The sequence below is a fragment of the Mustela putorius genome, unplaced genomic scaffold (assembly GCF_011764305.1).
Source record: "Mustela putorius furo isolate JIRA1106 unplaced genomic scaffold, ASM1176430v1.1 tig00003869_pilon_pilon_pilon, whole genome shotgun sequence".
Classification (NCBI taxonomy): domain Eukaryota; kingdom Metazoa; phylum Chordata; class Mammalia; order Carnivora; family Mustelidae; genus Mustela; species Mustela putorius.
Window position 1 is genome coordinate 4,768,910 of NW_025422021.1, and position 14,857 is coordinate 4,783,766.

General features: G+C 42.7%; 1 protein-coding gene across 2 annotated transcripts in view; it reads left to right on the forward strand.

Annotated features, from left to right (window-relative positions):
- The window catches only part of PDE11A (phosphodiesterase 11A), a 427,278-nt gene that overhangs the window by 405,749 nt on the left and 6,672 nt on the right, over positions 1-14,857 (forward strand). The gene's annotated exons all lie outside the window — the stretch shown is intronic.

A 14,857-nucleotide genomic window follows, 5' to 3' on the forward strand; every position in this document is an offset into this window, starting at 1 on the left:
AATTATATTCAAATTATAATCAAATCATAATACCATAAAACATGCTAAGTTTGTTACAATTAAAATGTAATCTTTCTTTGACTTAGAAGGCTTTTCAGATTCCACATTTCTTAACAGTTACCACTACTACAAGTGTCAGATAATCATGTGCTGCGAAGAGGGAAGTGCTGGACAGGGCTTACTAACAGAACAGCATTCAAGTTCACGTCGCTGCCTGCATCAAGCATGGTATGTGACAGGTGATGGCATCTCACACCCTTGGCTACATCTCAGAGTTCTTCCTGAATATCTGATGTGCCAGGATGTTTGATTTTAGAGAGAATTTTCCGCCTCCAAAAATGAGTTTGGCTTGATAAAGCAACCAGTTCCGTGTACATTTTCTTGTAAATAAAATGGACCTGATTTGTTTCATTTCATGCAAATCTAAAAAACACTGTTCTTTATACAGTAGCACTTAATCTATTCCTATTCATGTGCATCTTGTGAGTTCAAAACTGCCATGATGAATCCATATTAAAATGCTGTAATCTAGTCTAAAAAAAAAGATAATATATAACCTCATAAGGCTTCTGAAGGTAGAATTTAAGATAAGATCTACTTCTCCTTATCTGGCTGATCAGCATAAATAACTCATTTGAAAGGGTTTCTGCTTGAGAATCAAGAAGTTAAAAATGATTTACCTCAAGTCCATACAAAGCCTGGAATTTTGTCTTACATTGCTTCCCAGCACCTCTAGAAAACATATTTTAAAAGCTGATTTACCTCTTTTTCATGGTTCTCTCTTCTTTGAGTCTCTTCAGGAAAAGAGGAAAAGAGAGAGGGGAGAGTGGGAAGGCAGGAGAGAGAGAGAGAGAGAGAAGAAAATTGCATTTTTCCACCAGGAATGAATCAAGGCCTCTTTTAAAGATTGTTTTTTGCACTGTAAGTGCCTCTCCGAAATTTCTGCAATTTAATGTGCATTTGGAAGGTCAGCATGGCTTGAGCTCGTGGGAAGTGAGGCATGAGATAAACATAAAGCATTCTTATTATGCTATTGCCAAACAGAATCTTCTGTACTACTCGAAATGTTTCCTAAGAGAATTCAAGGAGGCACTATCTGGATGACCGGCCATCACAGCTCTTATATTTAATTATCTGAGCTGCAGCCATAAAAATATGAAATAAATCACTCAAGGCACATTGGCTCATCTAGCAAGCAGAGGCTAGATGGCCATGTGGCCAGAGAGAGCAAGGCTTTCCACCTCACAGACCAAACAATAAGGCAGCCCAACGGTTGACTTGTTAGCCAGGGTCTAAAACGAAGTTGAAGACTTCTACCAGACTGAACGCTTGGAAAAGAAGATATTCAGTAGTAGAGTCCTGACAGACATGGGGTATACTAATGCACATTTTTTTCAGAAAGCAAATATTTGTTGAACACTGACTACGTTTACAAGGTACTTTTAGAGATACAGTTTAATTTGACCCTAACTGTGAAGAAGAAAATACTTCATCCTGGATCTTATAATGTCTAATGGTCTAAGTTTAACATATGAGAAAAGTGAAAGCTACAGAAGTTAATGGACTTAATTCTAGTGAAGCAGTTAATACAGAATAGAGCCGGAAATTCGAATCCAAGTCCTTTCTGTCTTCTTCTGCTGCTTCTCACTATACTGCCCTGAGGAAGTAAAAGCTGATTCAGTTCTGGCCAGTAGCACTCTATCTTTGTGAACTTCCCATTTGCAGAATGAAACTCTGAATCCTTCAGAGGGGAGGATACAGGGACCAGAGCAGGGATTCCAGGGAGAGGAATTCCTCGAAGACCAAATGGTTTCATGGATTCTATTTAGCTGGTTACTATAGAAAATTCTCTCAAGGAACATGTTATGTTAAGCTGTTCTTGACCTAAGACTTTCCCTTGCAAAGCAGGTTGACATTGCCAATAGAAGAGGGAAGACTGGCCTCACTAGTTATCTCCTCATCCTTCTGAGAATTCCATTAATATAATAATAAAGGAATTTTTTAAAAGGTTTAAACTTTCTTGGGTATTGAAAAGAAGGTGAAAAATTTTTGAGGAACATGATATAAAAAAAAAAACCCTAGATTCCCTTGAACAGACTGTTAGTATAAGTAAGGATGTTAAGGACTCTGCTAACAAGGAAATAAGGAACATGGTGGAGAAAACATATCACTTTCCAGAATACTTGAATCATTAAGAGCAGGCTATCAGGAGGACCTCACATTCTCTTCTTCCTTTATGCTATTGTCCACATGGAAACATGAATTTACCCAGAGACACTAGTGTATTCTGTTTTGGTCATTTAACATAACGTTCTAACACGTACCCATGTTCCTAAGCCAATTTTCATGTTATCCTTTGAAACAGCTGCCTGGTATTCCAGTCAGTTGACTTGTCATAATTTATTCAGTCATTACCTACTTTCTTTTTTCTTTTTGCTAAAAGGGGTAATTCTGAAATGAACACCTTTGTTCAGTACTTTATTGACTTATTTAAAACTATTAAGCGTGATTCAAAATAATGAAGTTGTATTTCTTTAAAAAAAAAAAAACTCTCAAGGACAACAGAATGTGAGAGGACATAAGATCTCCTCCAATACTAAAAGTTGGCATGGAAATAACATCCCAGAAGGTCTGCAGATGCAAGTGAGCTGATCTGTCATTCAGAAGGCGCTCCTGAGAGGCTTAAGACTCGTAGGGGCCCAGTACACCAAGAGGGGGTGTATTAATTTTCCAGGGCTAAGAAGTACAACAAACTGGGTGGCTTACAACAACAGAAATCTATTCTCTCACAGATCTTGAGGTTGGAAGCCCCAAATCGAGGCGTGGCAGGGTTGGTTCCTTCTGGAGGTTCTGAGAGAGAAAGTGTTCCATGCCTTTCTCTTAGCTTTTGGTGGTTACCAGAAATCCTTGGTATTACTTGGCTTCTGGATGTATCACTCCAATTCCTGCCTCTCTCTTCATGTGACATTCTTCTCCCATGTCTGTGTCCTGTATCGTCATATGGCCTTTCCTATAAGGACACCAGCCATTGGATTTAGGGCTTGTCCAATCCAATATGACTTCATCTTAACCTGATTACATCTGCGACGACCCAGTTTCCAAATAAGGTCACATCCCCAGGTAGCAGCGGTGAGGACTTCAGCATATCTTTAGGGGAGGGGTGGGCACAATTTGATCCACAACAATGAGGTGATGGCATAAGCCTGGAAATAAACAGAAAGGTTAGAAGCGGGTGAGTGGAACCTCAGTACACACATAGCCAAGGTAAACCACCTCTGTCCCCGCTGCCAGCCAGGAGACCAGAAAGCTCTTCCCACAGAGCACTCATCCAGAGAATTCATGACTGAAATTAGAAGTCTGTGGAATGACTGCCTAGGCCCCCAGTTGCCCTCCTACCCCTCACCCAGGATGCCAACAGCCAGAAAGCCCAGGAGCAGAAGAGTGGGATTCTTCTTGAGAGAAACGGTGGCCTCAGAGAAAGGATCTGCACATACTTGCACTTGGGACGCTTTCAGTGGGAGTCAGCTCCCCAAAGGTCACCCTTTGAATGAAGCTCAGGGGTCAGCGCGCACACAGCCCCCCACAGCTTCTGCCCTTCTTGTCCCACCAGTCACACAGCCTGTCTTTTCGTGCCTTGTCCTTGAATTATGCAAACAGAGAAGGACCACTGGCTGTTTCGGGAGAGCCTCCAGTATGAAGGAGTGGAAGCAAATCAAAAGACGCGAAGGGAAGAAGGAATTCAGAGTATACAGTAAACACAAAAAAAGACAACTTCAAAAAACCTGGTATCATCGGTAAGACCAGAAATACGTTATAAAACAAGACCAGGTGCTGGTGATTATTTTCTCATTGCCACATCATGACTTTTCTTCTTCCTCTGGGTCCTCTTTCCCCACTCAGACCCTGGCACCCTCAGCAGGCCCTCTCCAGCTTCATGCCCTCAGTCCCATCCGCAAATCAACTGGGGAGTTATCCTCCTAAAGCAAATTTGATCGTGGGTCCTTCAGACCCAACCTCCCTCCCCGTGCTTGAAGGGAAAAGTCAAAGCTGGCACGTCTGACCTTCCTCTGCTCACTTTCTCTCCCTCCTTCCTCCATCCCCTCTGCTCTTGAAGTAACTGGCCACCAGCCATTTCCCAAACTGCCAGTCCACTGGTGTGACACATGCGTGTGCACACACGCACACCATGCCTTTGCTCACACAGCTCTCGCTGCCCGCACTACCTCTCCCTCTTCTCCCCCAGCAAACCCTACTCTTCCTTGAGGAATCCACTCCGACGACAGGCTCCAGGTAAAAGCTCGGTTTTGCTCCCTGGAGGTAGAGACAGAGCCTCAGGGCCCCTCTGCATTTTCCTTCATTAGCACATTACACTGATTTGCATTCATCGCATCTGTGGCTCAGCAGCAATGCGCGGCACTAGCGGTGCCACCGCCCTCCGCCCTCATGCAGGCTGTTCCTCAGCTGCGGGGAGACCCCACAGGACGGCCTTGGCAACACAGCCAGCAAGGACGGGAGCAGAGACGGGAAAAGAGTGGGTTGTCGCCGCGCTGCTGGGAAGCCCCTGTGTCCCCTCTGCGGCGTGTGCTTTCTGCGTGCCCTGAAATAAGCCACCATTCCCAAGTTGCCCTGTGGCGGGCGTTAGCATTTCTGTCTTTATTTCACGGCTGAGAAAGTAGGGAGGTTATACTAGCTGTTCACAATCACCCCGGTTGATTAGGGGGAGTTTCAGCCTACCAGCCGTTGCCTCCTACAAGCAAAGGGAAGAATAAACTACAGAACCATAAAATAACGGAAAAGGAAGAGTAATTCTCCAAGTCCTCGCTTTCCTATGTCCTCCATAATCTTAGTGCTACAGATGGTCTGAAAGGCCAAAAACTAAGTAGGAAAGGAGAAAGAGGACAACAAATACCCACAGAGGAAGGGGCAGAGGGAAACAGAAATGAGACCTATGACAGGCCAGTAGCAGCTGAGTGTTTTTATAAGTATCCTCTTTCACTTATAAAATCTCCACACTTATAAAATCTAAAGCTTGCTATCCTCCAACATCTTTCTTTTAAAGATGTTATTTATTTCACAGAGCATAAGCAGAGGGAGGGGCAGAGAGAGAGACAGGTGCAGACTCCTCCTTGAGCAGGGAGCCTAACGGGAGCTCGATCCCAGGACCCTGGGATCAGGACCTGAGCCAAAGGCAGATGCTTAACCAACTGAACCACCCAGGCGCCCCTCCTTGGATTTTGTATGGTGATCACCACAGGCCTCTAGGTTGGACGGAAAGTATCTCCACTCTGCTACATTTTAAAGGTCTTTGGTCTTACAAAGGGACTCTCTTCTTGGAACAAAGGGAATTGATGACAGTTAATACCAACCTTTCCAAGAGTCTGAACCGAGGGAGAGGAGGCGAGTGGAAATACTTTGGGAAGAATAAACATGATAGGTTAATGCCCTCCGTACATGTGAGTCATTATTATTGTTACTATCATTAATATGACCTCTAAGTGGCCGGTGTTGTAAATTGGAATAACAGCCAAACTGCCTAGCTTACTAAGATGTTATGAGTCTCTAATAACATTCCTGAGCATGTACTACATGCTACGCACCAGTCTGACCTTCCATGCATTATCAGATTCAATCCACTTAGGGGTAGCAAGCCAAATACTACTATCATCCCCCTTTTCCATATGTGAAAGCTGAGGTTGGAGAGTTTCTGTATCTTGCCCAAGAAGACACAGCTATTAAGTGAGCTTAGATTCTTTCTGCTTCCAAATCTGGACTCCTGCTGCCCCCGAGAGAGAGAGAGAAAGAGAGTGTGTGTGTAGGCCTTAATGTGCCACAAACTTCACATCCTCAATGGGTCACTGTACACGAAGACGACATGCTGTTGTGATATGAAGATTCTTGACTAGAAGGGAGCTTGCAAATAATCCGTAGGTTGGGAAAGCGGAAACTTGAAAGGTCACTTGTGACCCGACTTAATAGTGGCAGAGCTGGTTTACAGCCCAAGACTTTCGACCTTCAGTGATGGTTTGTCCCCAAACACCCTGCTATCTATGGGGAAAGTCTGAAACGTGTTATCTCAGAGTGTTCAAAGCTATCCTGAAGGGACAGATTTTGAAAAGGAAGTCTACACGCGTAGTGAGGCAGATTTCCAGCAAGCAGAAAGCTGACTGAACCAGGGAGTTTGTTTTGAAGGACAGCATGGTGAACCGAGATGCCTCGGAGAACAGGGGAAATGGAATGAAAAGTCAGCAAACAAGGTAGAAAAGACAGCCCTGAGAGGGCCTGAGAAACTGAACAGAAAATCTGAAGGAAGATAAATGGATAATTTAATAGCCATTCAGTTTTTAAGAAAGACAAAGAACAAGCTACATTGCATCAGAAAAGGCCTAGAAATGATGATGGATGGGACCCTTCAAATGAGTGGTGAACACAACAGAATCACAGTTGCCTGCCCAATTCCCAGCTGAGGGCAAATTTGAGGAACTAAATAAGGATATGAGACTGATACGGATTGAAGAGTTTTTCAAAATCTATTTAATGGCCAGGCAGGGGACATTGATCGCTTCTCAGAGGAAACGTTTAGGATCAATGAGGTAGTGGGCCCTTATTTGTGATGTGGGGGGAGAATGGCCTGGGGGAGGGGGTTATGATATCGTCGCATAACATATACATAACAGTATCGCCGTGTACTTGAACATCCTGAAATAATTTTTGAGTTATGGCGGTGAAATAGTAAATTCTTTTGATCTTCATGAGCTAAGCATTTCTTTTCTTTATCCTTGTATCTGTAAGCCTTCTTTCACTATTAACCATCAGGTAGACGATGTGTTATTTAATAAGTCTCACACATGACTGAAGATTGTTAGTTCCTTTATCAGTTCATGATAAATTTTTAATAAAATATTTTACTGTTAAATACTTTATACACATCCAGTGAACAGAATTCAAAAGGCATGAATGTATTAGAGAAAAGTGACCCTTCCTCACACTCCAGTCCCCCAGTCACCTCCCTTGGGGGCCACCACCTTTAAAGACCTTCTCGTGTATGCATCTAAAGGAGATCTTTAGAAAGCATAAATACAGTGGGTTTTTCCATTGTTTTTACACACACTGCTTATACACTGTTTGTTTTTATTTTTTTTAAGAGTATTTATTTATTTATTTATTTGAGTGAGAGAGAGAGAGAACACAAGGAAGGGGAACAGCAGAGAGAGAGGGAGAAGCAGGCTTCCCGCTGAGTGGTGAGCCCAATGTGGGGCTTGATTCTAGGACCCAGGGATTATGACTAAAGGCAGACACTTAACCAACTGAGCCACCCAGGCACCTAATATATCCTGCCCAGACCATGCTTTTTCACCCTTAATATATTTTTGAGATTTTCCTGTTTGCTGCCCAGACAACAGCTGCTGCCATCTTTTTGATGGCCACAGGGTATTAGATTTTAAAGATAAAGAATAAAATATTTAACCGATAATTAATTGATTACTTAAGAACACCGATGTCATTTCTCATAGTTTGCTACTGTAAACATTGCCCAATAAGTATCCTTGTAAATGCATACTCTTCACACTTTATTTGAAAGATAAATACTCAGAAGAGGAATTTACTAGCCATTTGGCACACAAGCATTTGACGTCTTGATAGGTATTGCCAACTCTCCTTCTGTGGGGTATGAACCAATTTATATTCTCACCAGGAATATGTGAGGGACTCCTCTTTCCACATCCTTACTAACAAACTACATTATCAAACTTCTTGAATTGTGCTGATAAGATAGTGTAAAGCCTATCTCTTGGTTTTCATTTGCATTTTCCATATCGTAAATGAGTCTAATCATATTTTTAGGATAGACTTGTCAGGAGCAACTAGTATTTTTTCTGTAAACTCTTCATATTTTTGCCATTTTTTTCTATTCGGCTGGTGGTCTTTTCTTTTTGATTTGTAGGAGCTCACTATATATTAAGGAAATAGACCTTTCTCTGAGCAAAAGTGGCAGATATTTTCCCCAGGTTGTCATTTACCTTTCTCCTTTGTTTATGCTGTAGAGAAATATATCGATTTTAGGTAGTCAAATTCAGGACTGTTTTCTTTTGTGGCTTTTGGATTCCATATCATACATAGAATGATTCTCCCATTGCAAAAAGATAATGACGAGTTTTTGTCAGAACATCTTTTAGTATTTTATGTTTTTTTTTTCTTTACATTTGTACCTCTGATTCATCTGGCTGTACTTTATTTTGTTGGATGTGACATATGAGGTCAGAATCCAACTAGGTTTTCAGATGGCTCCTCAGTTTTCCCATCAGCTTTTGACTGGTGTTTTTCCTTAGGATTTAAAAACTCACTTCCATCATATGCTAACTTTCTTTACATTTAACTCTATTTTTTGTCTTTCTCTTCTGTTCTATCAATCTGTCCACCTTGTCATACTATCTTAATTAATGTCTTTTATAATATGTTTGAATGATAACCCTAGTTTCACCCTTTTTTTCTAAGAATGCTTGTTTATCTTTCCATGTAGTTTTAGAATTTAGTTATAGTTTGTCATTTTATTGGGCTACTTACTTACTTTTTTAAAAGATTTATTTCTTTCTTATTTATTTGACACAGAGAGATCACAAGTAGGCAGAGGCAGGAGAGAGACAGGGAAGCAGGCTCCCTGCTAAACAGAAAGCCCGATGCAGGGTGAGATCCCAGGACCCTGAGACCATGACCCCAGCGGAAGGCAGAGGCTTAACCCACTGAGCCACCCAGGTGCCCCACTTATTTACTTTTAAATGATTCCAAAGTTGAAAGATAGAAAATCGTTGCCCATTAGGAAGTTTCTATTCATAACATTCTGAAGTTCCCATCCTTAAACTGTACTTCAGTAATGTAATAAAATAAATACCCAGTGTTGTGGTCCTACTGTCCCCCCACACACAAACTTCTGTATCATAGCTTTTGGGAAAGTTAGCAATGTAATTAAAGAAGAGCCACGATAACATGCCCTGGACCAGATCTTAAAATGACCAGCTTGGCCTCTTTCTTTGGACAAAGAGAAGGTCAGCTAATGAAGACCCAGTGGTGTGCAAAATATTCCTTTTCTTCTCTCCCTAGTCTCTCTCTCCAAACTCTCACTTTCTTCATTATCTTATAAAATGAAGAAAAAGAATGTTCTCCTTCCATACAGAGAGAGACCACCAAAGGACTAAAAGATTTTTGTCCCAAGGATCTTGCATTTCTCATGGATGCTCTGGCTCTGGGATTCTGTAGATGTGGGACATTGGGGTGCATGGGCCTTGAGCAGTCTTTCCTCAGCCTGTGTGGTACTGAGCATGGGGACACCTGTAAAGCCTCACAAGAACTGTTTCCTAGTCATCTGCATGGTGCCCACTATAAAGTTCATCAGTACCAATAATTAGTACTTGGACTTCTTTGAAATGCTCAAATATAAGCTAAAAAAAATTGACGATCAAAATGCTCATGGAGTATTCTAGAATTCTGTATTGAAAGCCCCATAGCACCTTCCTCAGAACACCATTCTCGCCAAAGGCATGGAATTGCAGCTCCGTATCTGTAGGCACTCTATCTGTTCTGTTCGGGGAAGCCTAGGACTCAAGGTACTTGAGAAATCCACACAAAATGTATAGAAATCCACACAAAATGTATCTCAACAAACTGAAAATGTTTAAATTGTCCTTCTTGCACATTGAACTTGGCCAAAATAACCAAGTCTATGTATTTCTATAAAATCTCAGATGGTGGAGTTTTACCGGAAAACATCCTGGTGCACGGAGCGGTGTGGCTGAGCTTTAGTTACATGCTCCAACCACCCCTGCTACAAAGCCCCATTCATCAAAGGCTGTGGCTTCTGGGTCAGCAGCCGTTCCTTCCAAGTCAGATGTTGCCTACACCGTGAACATGATTGATTAGCTACCAATACGCTCTAAAAACCCAACCAACAGGATAACCTAGGACAGTATCCTAGAGGGGCTCATTATAACAGAAGAGACGGTTCTCCTTGCTCCCATTTACACAAGCTGTCTTTGGGCCTGCCTGTTATTTACTACTTAAAACCCTTGTTTTATTTCCTGGGGCAGGAGAGAGTAGATGAGTCACAGATAAAAGAGTCACTGTCTACGCCTAATGTTTGGGAGATGGTGTTTCTTCATTACTCAGGGAGGCTGTCTCCATCCCGTGGGTTTGTCCTGAAACAGTGTCCCAGGCCCCAGAACAAAAGAGTCGCCCCTCTCTCCTGACACTGCAGTTCAGTGAGACAGACACCTGTCATTCCCAGCATCCCAGTGAGAACCCTTCATGGGAAGACACCACGGGCTCTGTACTCAGGCAGGCCATGACTGACTTTGCAGCTACTCTGTTTTTAACCATGTTCACACTGGTGCCTTTGACTTAATTTCCCCCAATCTAAGGATCCTCATCTGTCAAAATGGGGTCAATACTACCAGTCTCCCCACACTGTTGTGGGGTTTAATCAGCTCACATACGGAGAGATCCTCAAATGGAGCCTGGAACATGGGACACATTCAGTCCTCAGCAATGAGTTCATTTTGGCAAGATAGGTTTTCCCGTCTGTCACGGCAGGCACATGGCAGCCCACAGAACTGACACTGACTCAGCCTCCAGACATGTTTCATTCAGTTGAACGCAGTTTTTAACACTGGGAACTGTCCAGTTTCCCGGAGGCCCCACGACTCCCAGCTGTCTCGTGCAGCCTATTTCATGCATTAACTCTACTGGCCTTGTCCCTGGAGACATTTGAGTTTAGGACTCTTGCCCTATATGATGGAAATAACAATGCTGTTAATCCTAGGAGAGACTAAAATTCCTGCCTCATTAACTCAGAACGTTAATGTCATTTGTAAATATCATTTTCCACAGAGGAATCCCTCGAGCGTATAAATAAAGTAAGCAAAACACGTAACCTGAGAGGTCAGGAAGGGACTGCAAGTGGAAAGAAAAGAGAGAGAGAAGATCCGCTATCGAGCTCTGGAGCACCTGCTTCACACCTTGGAAAGGAAAGGATCTAAATTATTACTAGTACTGTAATTAGCTTTCAGGATATTAGACATCGATGCTACAAACATCAGTGTTATAGCTGGACCAGACTATGCCCTTAGGATTCTCATTATAGATCTGAATCACTCTCACATTGGAATCTAATGAGCTCACCGTGCCCTCTTAATAAGCATTACCTCTGTGGCTTTATCATCTTTACTGCTGTTCGGGTAACTGCTTCACATTATTTAGATTTTAAGATCTCAAATGTCACTAAAACTTTTCAGAAAGATCTGACAATGTCTTTTAGCATTTGCAAAATTTGGACCCAGCCAAGCTGTTCCAGCTTCCGAGTAACAGATCTAGAGAGTAGATATCACATGTATAGAAAACTAATTTTCTCAAATGGAGAGAGCTTCTCACCCAATACGGCAAACAGGGAGTAATAACGAACTCCCACTAAGGAGAAAATAACAGCCAGTTGCAGTTTGTCCTTTTTGTCAGAGCTCACCTGGCCCACAGGGAAAATGATGAGTCCCGATTCCCTTGGGAAGCTGAAATTCCACAGGGCTGCTCACTTGGCCACCAGAGGGAGTTGGCATACACTGTTAGCATTTTCTGAGTCCCCATAACGTGGCAGGCGAAGAATGAGCAGCCTTTTAAAGAAACTGGCAGGCTCCTGGGATTCAAGGAGAAGGGAAAGAACTGCTACCTGATCTCTGACCCTCACTAACTTGGTAAAGAGCACAGCCCAGTGAGTGTCAGCAGCAACTTTGTGTGCTGAGGAAGCTGAGACTTCCTTAGGTCAGCCACCAGTTCAAAGTCCAGTGGTAGGGGTTCAATCTTGAGTAATTCTGGGAGTGACAAGAGGAAAATAGTGACAGCAAAAGATTATTTGGAGCTCAGAAACTCACTCAAATTAGTCTGAGCTGAAATGGGAATTGATTGGCTCAGGAAACTGGTGAGCTGAGAGGCACAGCTGGCTGGGTGGCAGAGTTAGAGCCAGGGGGTTCAAAGGATACCATAACATATGTCCCCTTTTCTCACCTCCTACATATCTTTTGGCATCATTCTCAATCAGGCTTTCCTCACATGTGCTGGCCGCTCTAAGGTCACATGTTTGTTATAGGTATTACCACACCAAAAGAAAGATGAAAAGAAAAACCTCATTTCTGGCAGTTCCAGGTAAAACCTAGAGAGAGCTCTGAATGCCTTACCTTGAGCCACAGCCCCATTCCTACACCAATCACTGGGGCACTCTTGTTGGTCAGGCCTGAGTTACTGTGCCTACTCAAAACACATGGAATGGATTCTATTATCAGAGGAACAGTAAAGGGACAGTGTAGAGCCTCTGCTGTCTCTTACAGTTCATTTATAACCCACTATCATAAAAAGTTAACTCATAATTCCCTAGTGCAAGGGATCAACTAGAATTCTTTGACATCTGCATAGTTCGACAGAAAACAGAGACCTATAACATGACATCAGTTCTCTCAATTAGGAATTGCACACAGCTGAAATCACAATAGCTTAAACAAAATAGATTTCTTTTTCTGAAATCACAATAGCTTAAACAAAATAGATTTCTTTTTCTCTCTGCTTCAAAATAGTCCGTAGAAGTCCATTCTAGACTGCTATGATATGGTAGTTTCATAGCCATCAGAGACCCAGTCCCTGTTTATCTTTCCTTAGCACATGGCTCCCATACTCAAAGTTGCCTCATAGTCACAAAGTAGCCACTAAAGCTCCAGCCATCATGTTAATAATCCAGCACCAATAAGGAGATAGGACCAAGAGCAAAAGGATATAACTTCCAGCTGAATAAACCCCCATTTAAGAGTTTTCTCAGAAACTCTTCCTCATGAATTCTGCTTATAGCTCGCTGACCATTCCTAATGCATATTGATTGGGAAGGCAACTAGCAATCTCTGTTAGAAATACCAGAGTCCTGGCAGAGTAAATGACTCTGTCCCCAAATGGGGCAGAAGTCATAAGGCTAGAGCCCTTTGATCTCCACTGCAGTCTAGCCTGGGGAGAACCCAAGAGTACACAGTCCCTGGCCTAGTTATATGTGTAACATATATAAACGATTATTATTAACTTTCTGACTTGAGCAAATTACACACTAAAGATTTATTTAAAAACTGGTATCTTTAATGTGAATGTTTAAAAACATTTATTCACAGAAGTCTTGGCTTGCTTCTGTGTTCACCATTAGGGTTTGATTATTTGTTTTTCGAAGCAAGTTTTAAAAACTGCTGGAAGCCCCCTATGATAGTTAATACATTATCTTAAGCAATTTAATGCAAATTAATTTTTACACAACCTTGAGTTTCAAAGGCCGTTGAACTGGGGAGAGAAGGAGTGAGGTTGAGGAGGAATCTGTTTGCTGCCTCCCATCTGGACCCCACAGCCAGCTCCATCTGTTCTCACATGTAGTAACTAACACTTCAGCAACTCCCCTGCCAAACACACCATGTGGAGTTCGGCTTTTCTCTTTCTTTCTTTCTTTTTACTTAGGAAAATTCTAGAAAGATGCATAGAAAGATGTGGATTTCAGGTTTTCTAGAAAACTTGATGGGATTATTTGGGCATTTCAAAATTCTGCTTTTGTACTATAACTCAAGTTTTCCTTTGGGTTTTATTCCCTATCTGTTTTGTTTCTGAATTCCATTCTCTTTTAATACCACGATTCTCCTTTTCCGGTGGAGTCTTCCAGCACATTTATATCAAATGGGAGCCACTGAAAGGCTCAGGGTAGAGAAGTGCAGGCTGGAATCTGTGGCTACAATGTGGATGGCTAATTGGATGGGGGGAGGGGAAGGCAGGCATCTTGGTATGAGAGGAACAGGTTAGAGCAGTTGAGCATCTGATGGTCATCTAAACCAGGGTTGGAGACATGGCAAGGGACTGACATGCAAAGACACCTTGGAAGCAGGATTAACAGGACCTGGTGATAAGTTTGATTGTTGGGGGGCAGGGGGCAGAGGGAGATGTCACGGATGGCTCATAGATTTCTGGGCTCAACGGTTGGATAGAGGTGATAATGTTCAGTTCCCCAAGAGAGTAAACTGAAGAGGAGGTTTGGAGTTTGGAGGACGGTGATGAGCTCAGTTCTGGACAAGCAGTTCACTATCTCTGGACTTCGCAGAAAAGTGGAAGGCTGGCGAGCCAAATATGCTCCTTAGCCAACTGCACTGCTGCCGTGTGGCATGGAAAATTCAGGACTATGTTAGCTTGAATCTCTGGGAACCAAGAAACGTAGCAGTTCAACAATGTAAAAGTTTGGATTTCCTTCCCCAATTGGCCCCTTCTTTCTGAAGGCGCATACCCTCAGGAGAAGCCGCCTTTGTTCCTCAGAGATGCTCTGGCCAGTCATGTGAACCCAAAAGAATCTCAGGGCCTGCCACCGCTTGCATGCACTCCTGCCCCTCCCAGTGAAGGTCTGCGCAGAGATGACCACCAGCTGGTCACATCATCAGTGATTTTCCATTTCAAGGTACCAACCCCTCAAATGGTCTTTTTGACATTTTTCATTCAGAAAGTAATTAATCCTGGTAGTAAAGTGATCATATCTTCATAACAGGGATATTGCCTCAAACAGTTGAGATGGGCTTCAAGTCTAATTTTATATTTTATCAAAAAATTGATATTAAAAATACTTTATTTTTTTAAAATCTATTTGTTTGAAAGAGAGAGCAAGAGAACACAAGCAGGGGGAGGGGCAGAGGGAGAGGGAGAAGCAGACTCCCCGCTGAACAAGGAGCCTGACACGGGACTCGATCCCCGGGTCCTGGGATCAAGACCTGATTGAGAGGCAGACACTTAACCCTGAGCCACTCAGGCACCCCAAGAAATACTT